General features: G+C 46.6%; 1 long non-coding RNA gene across 2 annotated transcripts; it reads right to left on the reverse strand.

The window, feature by feature from the left end:
• Nucleotides 1-1,789: 1,789 nt before the first annotated feature.
• Nucleotides 1,790-11,940, reverse strand: LOC123621785. 2 transcript variants are annotated; one of them, XR_006729245.1, is made up of 4 exons: nucleotides 10,889-11,940; nucleotides 6,607-6,745; nucleotides 3,841-3,934; nucleotides 1,790-2,702 (listed from the first exon to the last, which is right to left on the reverse strand). It is a non-coding gene; the product is annotated as an uncharacterized LOC123621785 (long non-coding RNA). The 2 variants fall into 2 exon arrangements; XR_006729244.1 differs by lacking the exon at nucleotides 3,841-3,934.
• Nucleotides 11,941-12,277: the final 337 nt, after the last annotated feature.

Below are 12,277 nucleotides of genomic sequence, written 5' to 3' on the forward strand. Positions count from 1 at the left end.
ACCTATTGCTACACCTGTCTACATAATGCACAGTTGGCCCACAGATCTAAAAGATAACCCAGCAAATATAGAGCTAAAAAGAAACAGAAGAAACAGTCCTGCTCCCTCTGGCAGGCCTGACATTTTCACAGAGTAGGTGCTCTGTGAATGAATGAAGGGCTGGGTGGGGAACCTGCAGCCTCAAGGCCACATGTGGCCCTCCAGACCCCCCAAGTGTGGCCCCTCAACCGAATTCAAATTTTACAGAACAAATCCTTTTAATAAAAGCCCACTCTCAAAGTACAAGGCTGAAGAGCTTTGGAAAACATTCACTAGCGTGAGGGGCTGGGGTTGGTGTGGGGTGCGGGGATGATCTGTGATCAGGAAAGGGTGGCCATGCACATTACATTTCTCACACGCACGCACGCCAGGAATCACACTGGCCCTTAACCCCAGGCAGCTGTCCCCCAGTGTCCTGCACTGGCCTGGGAGATGTAGAAGCAGAGAAGCAGTGGAGTAAATCCCACCCCAGCTAGAAAAATCCAGGTCCATGAAAATACTCAACAAACGTGTGTTCCCTTCCTTCTTTCCTGGTGACAGTGACAGATAGGGGCCCCCTGGGGGGAGTGTATTTTCATCTTCCAAGAGAATGTGATCCATTATTCCAGGACTCTTCTATCCTTTCTGCCTCCACACAGCCTTTCAACCCAACACTCAATCTCTCATGGAATATTCTTGACACTTTAAAGGATCTGGCCGGCATGTAAGCCAACGTGGCTGCATTTTTTAATTAATATTTATTGAGTGTCCCTATTAGGTGTCTGGCAGGCGCAGCGTGTTGTATGTGGCTAAAATATCTATTCCCCTTCCTCTCCAAGAATGCACATTCCTGGACAATCCAGAAACATTGACACTCCGAGTAAAGGAGCAACACACTCCAGCAGCAGCGAGAGTTGGGAGTTTGCTGGAGGACAGAGGCCCTACTCAGGGCCCAGGGATAGGAGCTCGAGTCCTGGGTCACAGACTCAAGCTCCAGCAGGTAAGGTCACTTCTCTGAGCCTGTGTCTATACAAATGTGATTGACAGTATCACTATTCCTGCCTCCTGGGGCTGGGAATGTTGTAGAAACCAAGTGAGATCATGTAAGTGATGCCCTTTGAAAAGTTTAATAAGAATGCCAGATGTTTCCTACCCAATAAAATCTTTGTTGTCTTTCTTGGTAGGCACAAAAATGGAATCAGGTTTAAAACAATGGGATCCTGGAAAGTCAAAATCTGAAAACTGCTAGTTGTGGCATGAGTGTAGATTCTGAAGTTCTGACCCAAACCGCAGACAAGCTCCTGTACCCTTTGCTACATATTAAATATGCTCATCTTCAATTATATGTGTGTATATGTGTGTTATATACACACACACACACACGTGCACACACACATTAGGAGGGAGAGGAGTCCTTTTGGGCGGGGCCCCTTTGCAATAACTTGGTGCTGCATATCTGCAAATGCAGAAACTCTATGCATGTGCAACATGAATACATTAGACTAGGAATTACCACGAGGACAGAGTTAAGGTGCACAAACTTCAGAATTTTAATTTCATACATTATTGGTGGACATGTATATTGATGTGATCTTTCTGGACGGCAGTAGACAATTTGTATCGAGAGCCGTAATAATGTCCCTGTGGATAAACAAAATGTGGCATATACATACAAGGGAATATTATTCCACCTTAAAAAAGAAAGAAATTCTGACACCTACTACAACATGGATGAACCTGGGAGACACTATGCTAAGTGTAATAAGCCAGTCACAAAAGGACAAATACTGTATTATTCCACTTATATGAGGTAGTCAAATTCATAGAACAAAAAGTAGAATAGAGGTTCCTGGGGGCTGGCCAGAAAGGGGACTGGGGAGTTATTGTTTAATGGATATAGAGTTTCAATTTTGGAAGGTGAAAGAGTTTTAGAGATAGAAAGTGGTGATGGTTGCTCCACAATATGAATGAACTTAATGCTGCTAAACTATACATTTTAAAATGGCTAAAATGGTAAATTTTATGTTATATACATTTTACCACAATTTAAATAAATGTTCCTAATCTCCAACCCAGTAATCTACTCAAAGGACTTAATCAAAGGATTATGAAGCGGACAAATATGTTTGTCTAAGGGTGTCAATTTAAGTCTTCTTTTGGAAAAACTGTGAACAACCAACCCAGGGCAAAATAATAGTGGAATGAGTAAATAGATGATAGAATATCTGTGTTAGGTTCTCAACATGGATGAAACAGAGGGGGGAAAGATATCTGTGTTAGGAAACACCATGCAACCATTAAAAAGCTTGCTTTTGAAGACTATATAACATGGCAAAATACTCGTGATAAGCAAAATTCAAAACCACCTGTCCAGAGCAATCTCGATTTTGGATACATACATACTGGTATATCTGCAAGAAATAATGATCAGAAGAAAACAAACCAGTGGTTATTTCTGGATTGTAGGGACTGTAATGCATTTTTATGTTCTTTTTCATCTGTATCCTAATGTTCTATGATGAGCATGTATTAATTACCTTTATACCGGAAAAAAATGGTAAATCAATTTTAAAAAGGCTGTCAAGCTTGCGAAAGTGTCTCCTGATCCCAGCTGGATCTGACTGTGTTCAGGAAGTGGTTAGCACCCAGGCAGGCTCCACGGCACATGCTTCCAATCAGCTCTCCTGCGGATGAATCAGATCTATGATGTACACTGGCTGTCTGTGAAGCACCCGGGGCACAACGTGAACGCTCCTGATAAATATTTATGATTAGGTGACTGTGGCCTAAACTACTTTATACTGCTTTGGGGCCTCTGCAGCAGTTTTGTTGAAACTTTCGGATATATACAGCAGTTGCATAAAGATTACATGTCAGAAGTACTAAAGAAACATAAGGTCTGATGTGTATTTCACATTTAAAGAGGATGTGGTTGACAAGTATGATTCATATGGGTTTAGTCAAAATGTCCAACACACAATCTTCATTACATGTTAAACAGAGGCATTAGAAGTTGACCAACTGGCAGGGCACGCTGGCTCACACCAAGGCGGGGGGATCGTTTGAGCTCAGGAGTTCCAGACCAGCCTGAGCAAGAGCGAGACCCCGTCTCTACTAAAAATAGAAAGAAATTAGCTGGACAACTAAAAATATATAGAAAAAATTAGCCGGGCATGGTGGCGCATGCCTGTAGTCCCAGCTACTCGGGAGGCTGAGGCAGGAGGATTGCTTGAGCCCAGGAGTTTGAGGTTGCTGTGAGCTAGGCTGACGCCAAGCCATGGCACTCTAGCCTGGGTGACAGAGTGAGACTCTGTCTCAAAAAAAAAAAAAAAAAAGAAGCTGACCAACTGATAACTCTAATTGAAGAAAAGTTCCCATTTTCAATGGCAACCAAAAAGAGAAAATACTTAGGGAAAACATTCCAAAAATGTGCATGATCTACATGAAGAAAACGTCCAGATTTTTAAAGAAGAGTCAAATACTATGTTCTTGGATAGGAAGAATCAATGTTATAAATATGTTAACCCTTCTCAAATTAATGTATAATTTAACTTGATCCCAATAGAAATGCTCATAGAATTTAAGCAAGGGATTGGTAGGGCTGAAAGATTAAGCCTCAAGTTTAAATGAAAGGTAAATGCTAGGTAAAATTTGGAAAATAGAAGTTATGAACAGAGACTAGGCCAACCGAATATTCAAAGACCCTACAAAGGAACTAAAATAGTCTCTAATTGACACATGCATAAAGAGATCCATGCAGCAGAATGGAGAGGCTAGACATTGGTTTAAACATGCATGGCTTTTTTCAAAGAACAGACTTACTGCTTTGATAATTTTCGGTGTCTATTTCCTATTTTATTCATTTCTGTTCCTTTCTTTCTTCTTTCTTTGGGCTTAATATGCTTCATTTTCCTAACTAATCAAAAACATTTATGTCATTGATTTTCAGCATTTCTTCTTTTATAATATATACATAAAATCATACATTTCTCTTTCAGTATAACTTTAGTTGTAGCCCCTAAACTTTGGTATTTTATATTTTCATTATCATTCAATTCAAAACATTCTGTTTGGCCCATGAGTTGTCTAGTGTGTTGCTTAGCTTCCAGACATCTGGGAGATTTTTCTAGCTATCTTTTTGTGTCTGAATTTCACAGTGGTCAGAGAACATACTCTGAATGGCTTCAAATATATATGGACATTAGTTTTATATAAAGATAGTGTTTCAAATCAGTTGGAAGAAAATGGATATGCAATGAGTGGCCCTGGTTGGGACCTGGGAGAAAAGAAAAGTGGTTATCCACTTCATCCATATCACAAAGGAAGTTCCAGATAGATCTAGATTTAAATGTAAAAACTAAAGCCATAAAAATATTAGAACACAGAGGAAATTCTTTTAAAATGTCAGAGTAGGGAAACTTCTCTCAACCCAGAAACCTTAAAAAATGAATAAATTTAGCCTACACAAAGTACCCAAAGCTTTGCATGGTCTAAACCCCCATGGATTTGCTCGTAGAGGTTAGATGAGAGGGCAAGTCCAGGGACGAGTGCGTGCAGAAACTACACACTGTCAGAGTTTAGGAGGGCAGATCTCAGGACACGTCATGGCCAAGAACTGGGTCCTGAATGATCCATACGACTTGTATAGATAGAGAAGAAGTAGGAAAATGTTTCACATCCTGGGAAATGGACGGAGCCAAATGTCTTGCCTGTCAGAAAGGCCTTTGGATTATCATAGCTCTGTCCTCAACTTGCTGGAAGATCTGGGATATGTGATCTGGTCCTCATGGCTTAGTCATCTCATTTAATGTGATATTTTCCAGGACCCTTATTGGATGTGTGGGTCACAAGTGATAAAAGTCTTACCCACCGACCACATTGGAGTAGCCAGGAGACTAGGTTCCATCCAGACCAAGTACCACCATTCAACTAGCCCTGTGACCTTGGATACATCACTAAACCCCACTGGGTACCATCAAAAGGGGTGTCAAGAGAGGCAGTGGTTGGAAGCACAAACCTCGGAGCCAGACTACCTAGATTCACATCTTGGCCCTGCCCCTTACTAGTGCTGTGCCTCAATATTCACATCTATAAAATAGGGGAATAAAGCACCTTCATTGTAGGATTGTTCAGAGAATTAATTAATAATTTTATCAAAATATATAAAGCACTTAGAAAAGTACCTAACACATAGTAGTGCTCTATCAGTGTTAGCTGTAAAAACAATCATTAATATTATTGTAATTAATGAAATTGACCTGTACATGGAAAAGACCCACTCTTATGCTAGGATGTAGAGGACTTCATTTAGAGTTAAAGATGGAATTTTAGATCCTGAAATAAGAGATGCTGAAAAGTCTCTTTACTCAGGAATTGTGGACACAGTTGGGAAGAACATTAGAAATAATCAATAAGAGAGGTCATTCAGCCTGTTTGAAGACTTTTCCAGGGACTGTGAATTCTCTGCTTTCAAGGAAACCTATTCTTCCCCTGCTGGACTTTCTAGTTAAAAGGCTGACTCCAAATGGAGCTGAAATTTGCCTGTGGATAACTTCCACCTCTTGATGCAGCTCCTGCATTCAGCAGCTACGTAACATGTAGTCTACCTCCACCTGCCAGCCCTTCTTGAAAACTCTTCCTACATCCTCCTTCACCTTCTCTCCTACAAACTAGACATGTCCTGTTCTAGCAGGTGATTGTCCCAGGACAGGATTCCCAGATCCCCTGCCATCATGGTCACCCTTAATGTTGAACCCTTAATTGGTCAACGTTTCTGTTAAAAGCTGGCACCCAGATTGTCATATTTGGATCTGGAATGTTCTAGCCATGAGTGAGGAAAGGGAGGGAAAGAAGTAGGAAGGAAAGAAGGAAAGAGGAAGGAAGGAAGGAAGGGAGGGAGGGAGAAATGGAAGGATGGAAAGAGTCCAGTTGACACCATAATATACAAGAACCATCATCTCCTTTGTGCTTTTCTTAATACAGTCTCAGATAATATTAACTTTTCCAAGAGGAGCTTCCAGAGCTCACTGGCTTGGGGACGCAGGGAGACCTCCTCAGATCTCCTCCCTTCCCGGGGAGATAAGGCTGTAGGACCTGCTGACTGATGCCCATCTGCCCTGCGAGCCTGCCAAAAAGAAGGTCGTACGACAGAAAAGCTGAAATCAGAAACAAGTACTCTAATCACACAAAGGAAGAAGCTTGCCAGTGACTGATGCCAAAGGTCCTATCTCTCCTGACAGAGGGAGAGCTATTGGGGTGTTCATTAGTGATGCTCAACTAATATTCTGGTTCCATTCCCAGGTGATTGGTAGAAATGCACGTTGCCACCCGCTTGGAGTCAGGGTAGCCTTGTGACTTGCTTTGGCCAATGAAATGTGAGTGGCAGAGCCAGCCCACCACCACCTTGCTCCTTTCGCCTGCCTTTGATGGTCAGGCCCACGCAGAGATGGGGCCTCCCTCAGCGGGGACGGCCAGAGCAGAGCCCTCCAGCCAACCCACGATGGACACAGAGCACAGGTGGAAAATGAACCTTTGTTGCTGCACCACTGGGGAAAAAAGGAGGTGGATACATCCACCTGTAAAACTGACCTCATCGCAGACGTCTTGGGGAACAGAAATGAAACACCATGTAGATGAAGCCACGGGAGGCCAGAGAGAGGTCCAGGCTCTGCCAGATGTGACCCTGGGAAAGTCACTTGGCCACCACAGGCCTTCAGCTTTCACATCCCTATAAGAAGAGGATTTGGTTAGATGACCTTAATGCAAGATGATATTGGGGAACCTGGGGTCCCCAGGATCTCTCTGCAGTGTTTCTCACAACTGCATGTGAATTTACAATGCTCTAAAAAATAATAATAAAAAGCTTTAAACAATAAGTTAAAATAAAAAAAGACACCCTTAAAGTTGAACCCAGTTCTCAGAGCACTGGTTTGTGAGTTTCATGGCATCATTCCTCAGGAGAGAAACTCCCCCAAAAATCTCCACGGGGTTTTCTGGGTGTGGGGCAAGTTGGCCGTATCCCTCATTCCTCTTCCCTCAGCCAGACTCAACCCCACCCATCCCCAGACCTCTGGAGAAGACACTGGCAATCTAATCTACCCCCAGCAATGGCAAACCAAGAGTTCCCATGTTACTTAAATCAGCTACAAAAATTAAATATTAAAATTATTTTTAAAATATGTCCTGATAAGTGTTCTTTCACTTTCATTTGCATTTTTGGTGCTAGAAATACAAACTCTGGTTGTTGTGTTTTAATTAAAAGAAATTGTGGGGAATAAGGAAACAAAACTCATGGTCCCCAGTGGCAGCTTGTCTGGTTTGGACTATTAGAGGACAAAACTGCAGGCAGCCCATTATCTGGAGGACGCTGGGAAACTTGCTTTGTCCCTCTGGGTCGTAGGGTCCTCTTGGCTGGACCAGACATCCCTCTGAATCTCTGAATGGCCCTTGGAGGTCGGAGTACGAGACAGAGCCACCTTCCGGCTTTGGTTCAGCCTCTCTTCCCTTGTCACCGTTACAGAACTCGTCACTAGCATTTCCCCATGTCCCCACTCTCCATGCACAAAACTCCACAGTGGAATCTGAGGAACCAGACAGACCAAGACAAGTCTAACTTAATGACAGGGCAACATTTCTGGCTGACCTACTGACATAGTACAGTAATTGGAGATCGTCTGTAACAGCAGGTAAACTGAGGCACAGACGAATAAAAGTTTGGTTGAATGTCACTAGATTGGTGCTGGTACTGCCCTTCCTTGCTGTTCCCTCCCCAAAGAAGTGCCTGTGCCCAGACCTGTAGGCTGGTTAAGGGGGTTTTACTGTTCCACAGAGTGCTCCAGTGGGAAAGCCCTAGTTGGGCAGAGAGGGGACTCTAGGGCTCTTGGTGGTCTGCCCCACCTGCTTCGTGCACTTAGGCAAACTATTTGAACTCTCTAAATTTCATTGCCTCCAAGGAGAGGAGAGAGGGGTGTTGGTTTCTCCCAGCTCTAAAGTTTAACGCTTGAAATCAACTTATTTTATACGATTTATAAACTTTTATTGACATACAAACTTATAGAAAAGTGCATGGATCATAATACAGCTTGCTAAATTTGCACAAACTGAATACACCCAGGTAACCAGCTCCCAGGTCAAAAAGCTGGACAGCACCAGCACCTAGAATCTCTCTCCCTCTGTCCTCCCAGTCACTCCCCAACAAGGGTGACCACGATTCTAACTCCTCACACCTGAGATTACTTGTGCCTGCTTTTGAGTTTTATATTAATGGGATCTCCACATTTTTTAATGCACTTTCTTTTTAAGGAACTAAGAATTTAAATTTACACAGAGAGGAATTTCAGTATGGAGCTGTTTTTGGTTTGGGAAACTGTGAGCTGCTTTAAAGTCATACTAAAGTGGACCACGAAGTGATTTAAGAACCAAATGATTTTCCTCTCCCTGATCAACTTGCCAACTCAATCTCAGCAGTTTCTCTCTCAGGGCCCCTGGAGCACCATTGCTAAACCTTCCTCTTCTTAGAACACCTAAAGTCTGTGATTCTAAGACCCAAGCAAGACCAGATTTTTTTTTAAACTTTTTCTTTTAGACTAGTTTTAGAAAGTTGCAAAACAGTTCCTATATTATTCTATATTCAATTTCCCTGGTAATGTTTGTCACAACCCAGAAACTAACATTGGAATACCACTATTAACTAAATTCCATATATTATTCCAGTTCAACTCATTTTTCCCTAACACCCTTTTTCTCTTTCAGAACCCATTTGGGATTCCACATTGCACTTAATCCTCTCGTCTGCTTAGGCTCCTCTGGGCTGTGACAGTTGCTCAGATTTTCCTTGTTTTCAATGACCTTGGCAGTTTGAGAAGTACTGGTTAGGTATTTTGTAGAATGTCCCTCAGCTGGGTTTGTCTGACCTTCTCCTTGTGGTTAGACTGGGGTTATGGGTTTGGGGAAGGAAGTCCACAGACGTGAAGACCCACTCCCATCCCATCATGTCGGAGCTGCATGCTATCAATTTATCCACTGTGACAGCACCGATGATGTTGACCTTGAGTGCTGGCTGAGGTGGTGTTTGCCAGGTTTCTCCACTGAAAAGTCACTCTCTCTCACCACCCCTTTCCAGGTCACAAGCTTCAGAAGCAAGTCACTAGGTGCAGCCCACCCACAAGGGAGGGGGAAGTAAACTGCACTTCCTTCAGGGCAGAATATTTACATAAATTCTTTGGAATCATCTGTATGGGAGATTGTGCTCCTCCATTGATTTATTTATTCAATCATTTCTTTGTATCAGCATGGATTCATTCATGGGTATTTTATACATTGGATTTAAATCCAATACGACGTTATTTATTTTTGTTCGAATTGTTCCAGCTTTGGCTCCCAGGAGCTCTTTCAGGTTGCTTCCTGTGTCCCTTTGACATACTCACATCCGTTTGATCTTTGAGCACTTCCTGGCCCGACAAGATGCTCGGTGCTCATCTGAGTGTTTCCTGCCCCAGCCCTAGAATCAGCCATTTGTTCAAAGAGTAGACTGGCCGGTTTTGACCCATCTTTTCCCATTGAGATGCAAGCAGTCCCCGTGGGGGGCGGAATAGCTCAGCCTTACTATCTGGCGCAAGCCAGTCATTTGCTAACAACTTTCAATCTAGTTCGGTGTTTTGTGGGGGTTCCCCCTGAAATGAGATTTTGGGTTGTTTCCATGGTTAACACAGCTGGGTCCTTCCCTTCATGCCTGTGGTCCCTTCTCCCAAGGGGTTTTCAGTTTGCTTGAAGCCACTTTCCTCCCTAACTTCACTTAGACTGCTATGTAGACCCGCCCCAAGTGAGTCAGTCCGAGGAGCTGGGGAATAATTCAGAGAGGCCCTGGTCCTGCAAGTCCTTTGACCTGCCAGCCTGGAAAACTGCTATATAAAGATAGGTAAGTAGCCAGCTAGGTACACACACACGCGCACACACACACACACACGCACAGCCATGTACCAAAAGCGAAAAGGCTCCAGAAAGAGGGCAATGGAGACATTCACTCTGAGTGTTACTGTTCAAAGGGGAAAAACAGGGAGGCACTTGGGCAATCCAGAAATGCAGGTCTGAGCTGGCCTGGGGTTTTAGCAAAGGAGGAGTGAGTTCTTCAGAACAGGACCAATTAAAACCTTTTAAAGTAATTGTTCCCCTGCCCTCTTTCAAAGTTGAGCACTAATTGCCTTCTTTCATTCTTCCCACCATTCCATCATCTTAAATTAAACCCCTTCCTTCTCTCCCCCACAGCTGCCTCTCGCCCATCACAGAAATGCTAATACATCTTGCTGCTGGGGGCAGGGGAAGAGGACCCTGACGTTTGTTTTTTGAAACAGAATCACTGTGGGCTCCATCCCACTCACCTCCGGCCCCCCGCAGAGCAGAGGGGGAAAGGAGCCAGACAGGTACCAGAGCACAGGACCAGGCAGTTAGGTCTCAAGGCTGCACTGCCCCGGGGTGTGCACATTACTCAGCCCCTGGGAGCCTTGGTGGTGTGGCCAGCAGGGCCTCCCTGGGACACGACCATAAACCGCGCATGGCTCCCCAAAATGTGACTCATCAAGTTTGACATCACCTGTTCACCTTCATTCTTCTCTCCCTCTACCAAAAGTCCCCTCTCAGTCCCTTTGGGGTAGGGTCTTACAAAGGCCTGAAGGTTCCCAAGTGAGGTGGCAAATCAAGTTCTCAGGGGAGGTCTCCTCACGGTGATAGCACACTCTGTAATTAATGAAACTGGCCAGACCGTGAAGGTTGCCTTGACCTTGTCTGAGGGATAAATATAACTGGAGTTAGGCAGAAAGCACACCATCCACAGATGAAAGAAAACTGCTTTCATCTTCCTTATTTTTAATCTCACCTCCATTTTGCGTCTCTATAGCATCAGAGCTTTTGAAGAAGGGGAAACCCAGCCAGTCTCTTAATCCGAGGACAGCTCGTCCAGTCGCTCCTCTCGGGGTGGGGGAGGCCTCCCGATCCTGGCGGGGAGGGCAGCGCTGAGCCCCAGTCGCTCAGCCAGTTGGTGGCAGGGCTGCGACGGCAACCTAGGCCTCCAGACGCCTCTGTGCGTCTAGGCGCTTCCCATAATGGAAGGCTTCGCTCCATTAAAAGTTATTTTAGGGATTCCACAAGCCCACCACCATCCCCCCCCAATGTGGAAAATTTATGTAAACGAATCAAAATAAAGCAACAGCTTCTTAATAAGTATGTTTGGAGTTACACTCAGGGCTGAGCCGAGCCCGAATCAAGCGAGGGAACGGGGAACTTAAAGGTTCCAGTGTTCTTCTCCATACAGCGACATTATTTTTAAGGACGTATTCCAGGCCAGCGGTCCACACCCCCATACACCCCCGCAGGCTGGTCAGGGCGCGGGCTCCGCCCGGGTGACCCCACCGTCCTCGCGGCCCCCACCCGCCGGGCACAGGGTGGCGGGCACGGCGCGGCCTCCTCGCCGCCACCCCCAGACTCTCCCCTCCCCCACCCTACGTCCCGCTCGGGGGCAGCGGGGGAGGGGCCCAGGGATGGGGACACGGGATCCCGCCATTGCCCGGGGCTGGCGGGGGGCCGCCTAGGAGACTGGGCGGCCGGGAGAGGAGGGAGGGGGTGGAAAGGAAGGGAAACGTTATCCACAGGGGGTTCAGAGGAGGCGAAGCCACCCAGGCTGCGGAGGGGGTTCTCCCCGAGAACTTCGGGGCTGGGGGTGGGAATCCGACCTACGGGGGGCGGGGAATGCTCGCAGTTCCTCTGTCATAGCTGCAAGGGACTTCCCGGGCGGGGGGGGGAAGTAGGGCTTCCGCCCCTTTCCGGGCCGCGGGGGTCCAGGCCCGAGCTGCCCGTGCGGAGTCAGACGCCGGGTGTGCGCGGTCCGTGACTCAGCCGGGTGGTGGCGGCGGCCGTGGCGACGCGAGGCCGAGGGAGGGGGCGGGCTCGCGCGGCGCGCGCCCGGGACCTGAGGGCGGGGGCGCGCGCGGCCGCCGGGGAGGGGGCGGGACGGCGGGAGCGCGCGCGCAGCGGCGGCGCCGGGTGGAGACGTGGGCCCGGCCGTGCGCAGTCTGCCCGGCGCCGCGCTCCGAGCGCCCGCGCCGCCTCCCGGGGCGCCGCGCGGGTGGTGCAGGTAGAGGCCGGGCGGGGGCAGGGGCGGGGGCCACCCCAGGGCTCAGGTTCCAGCCGCCCGGCTTGGCCCGAAGCTCCGCGCTGCCGGCGGGCGGGCGGGCCCCGGGGAGCTGGCGGAGGAGGGGCGCGGGGCGGG

This window comes from Lemur catta, chromosome 16 (genome assembly GCF_020740605.2).
Source record: "Lemur catta isolate mLemCat1 chromosome 16, mLemCat1.pri, whole genome shotgun sequence".
NCBI classification, from domain to species: domain Eukaryota; kingdom Metazoa; phylum Chordata; class Mammalia; order Primates; family Lemuridae; genus Lemur; species Lemur catta.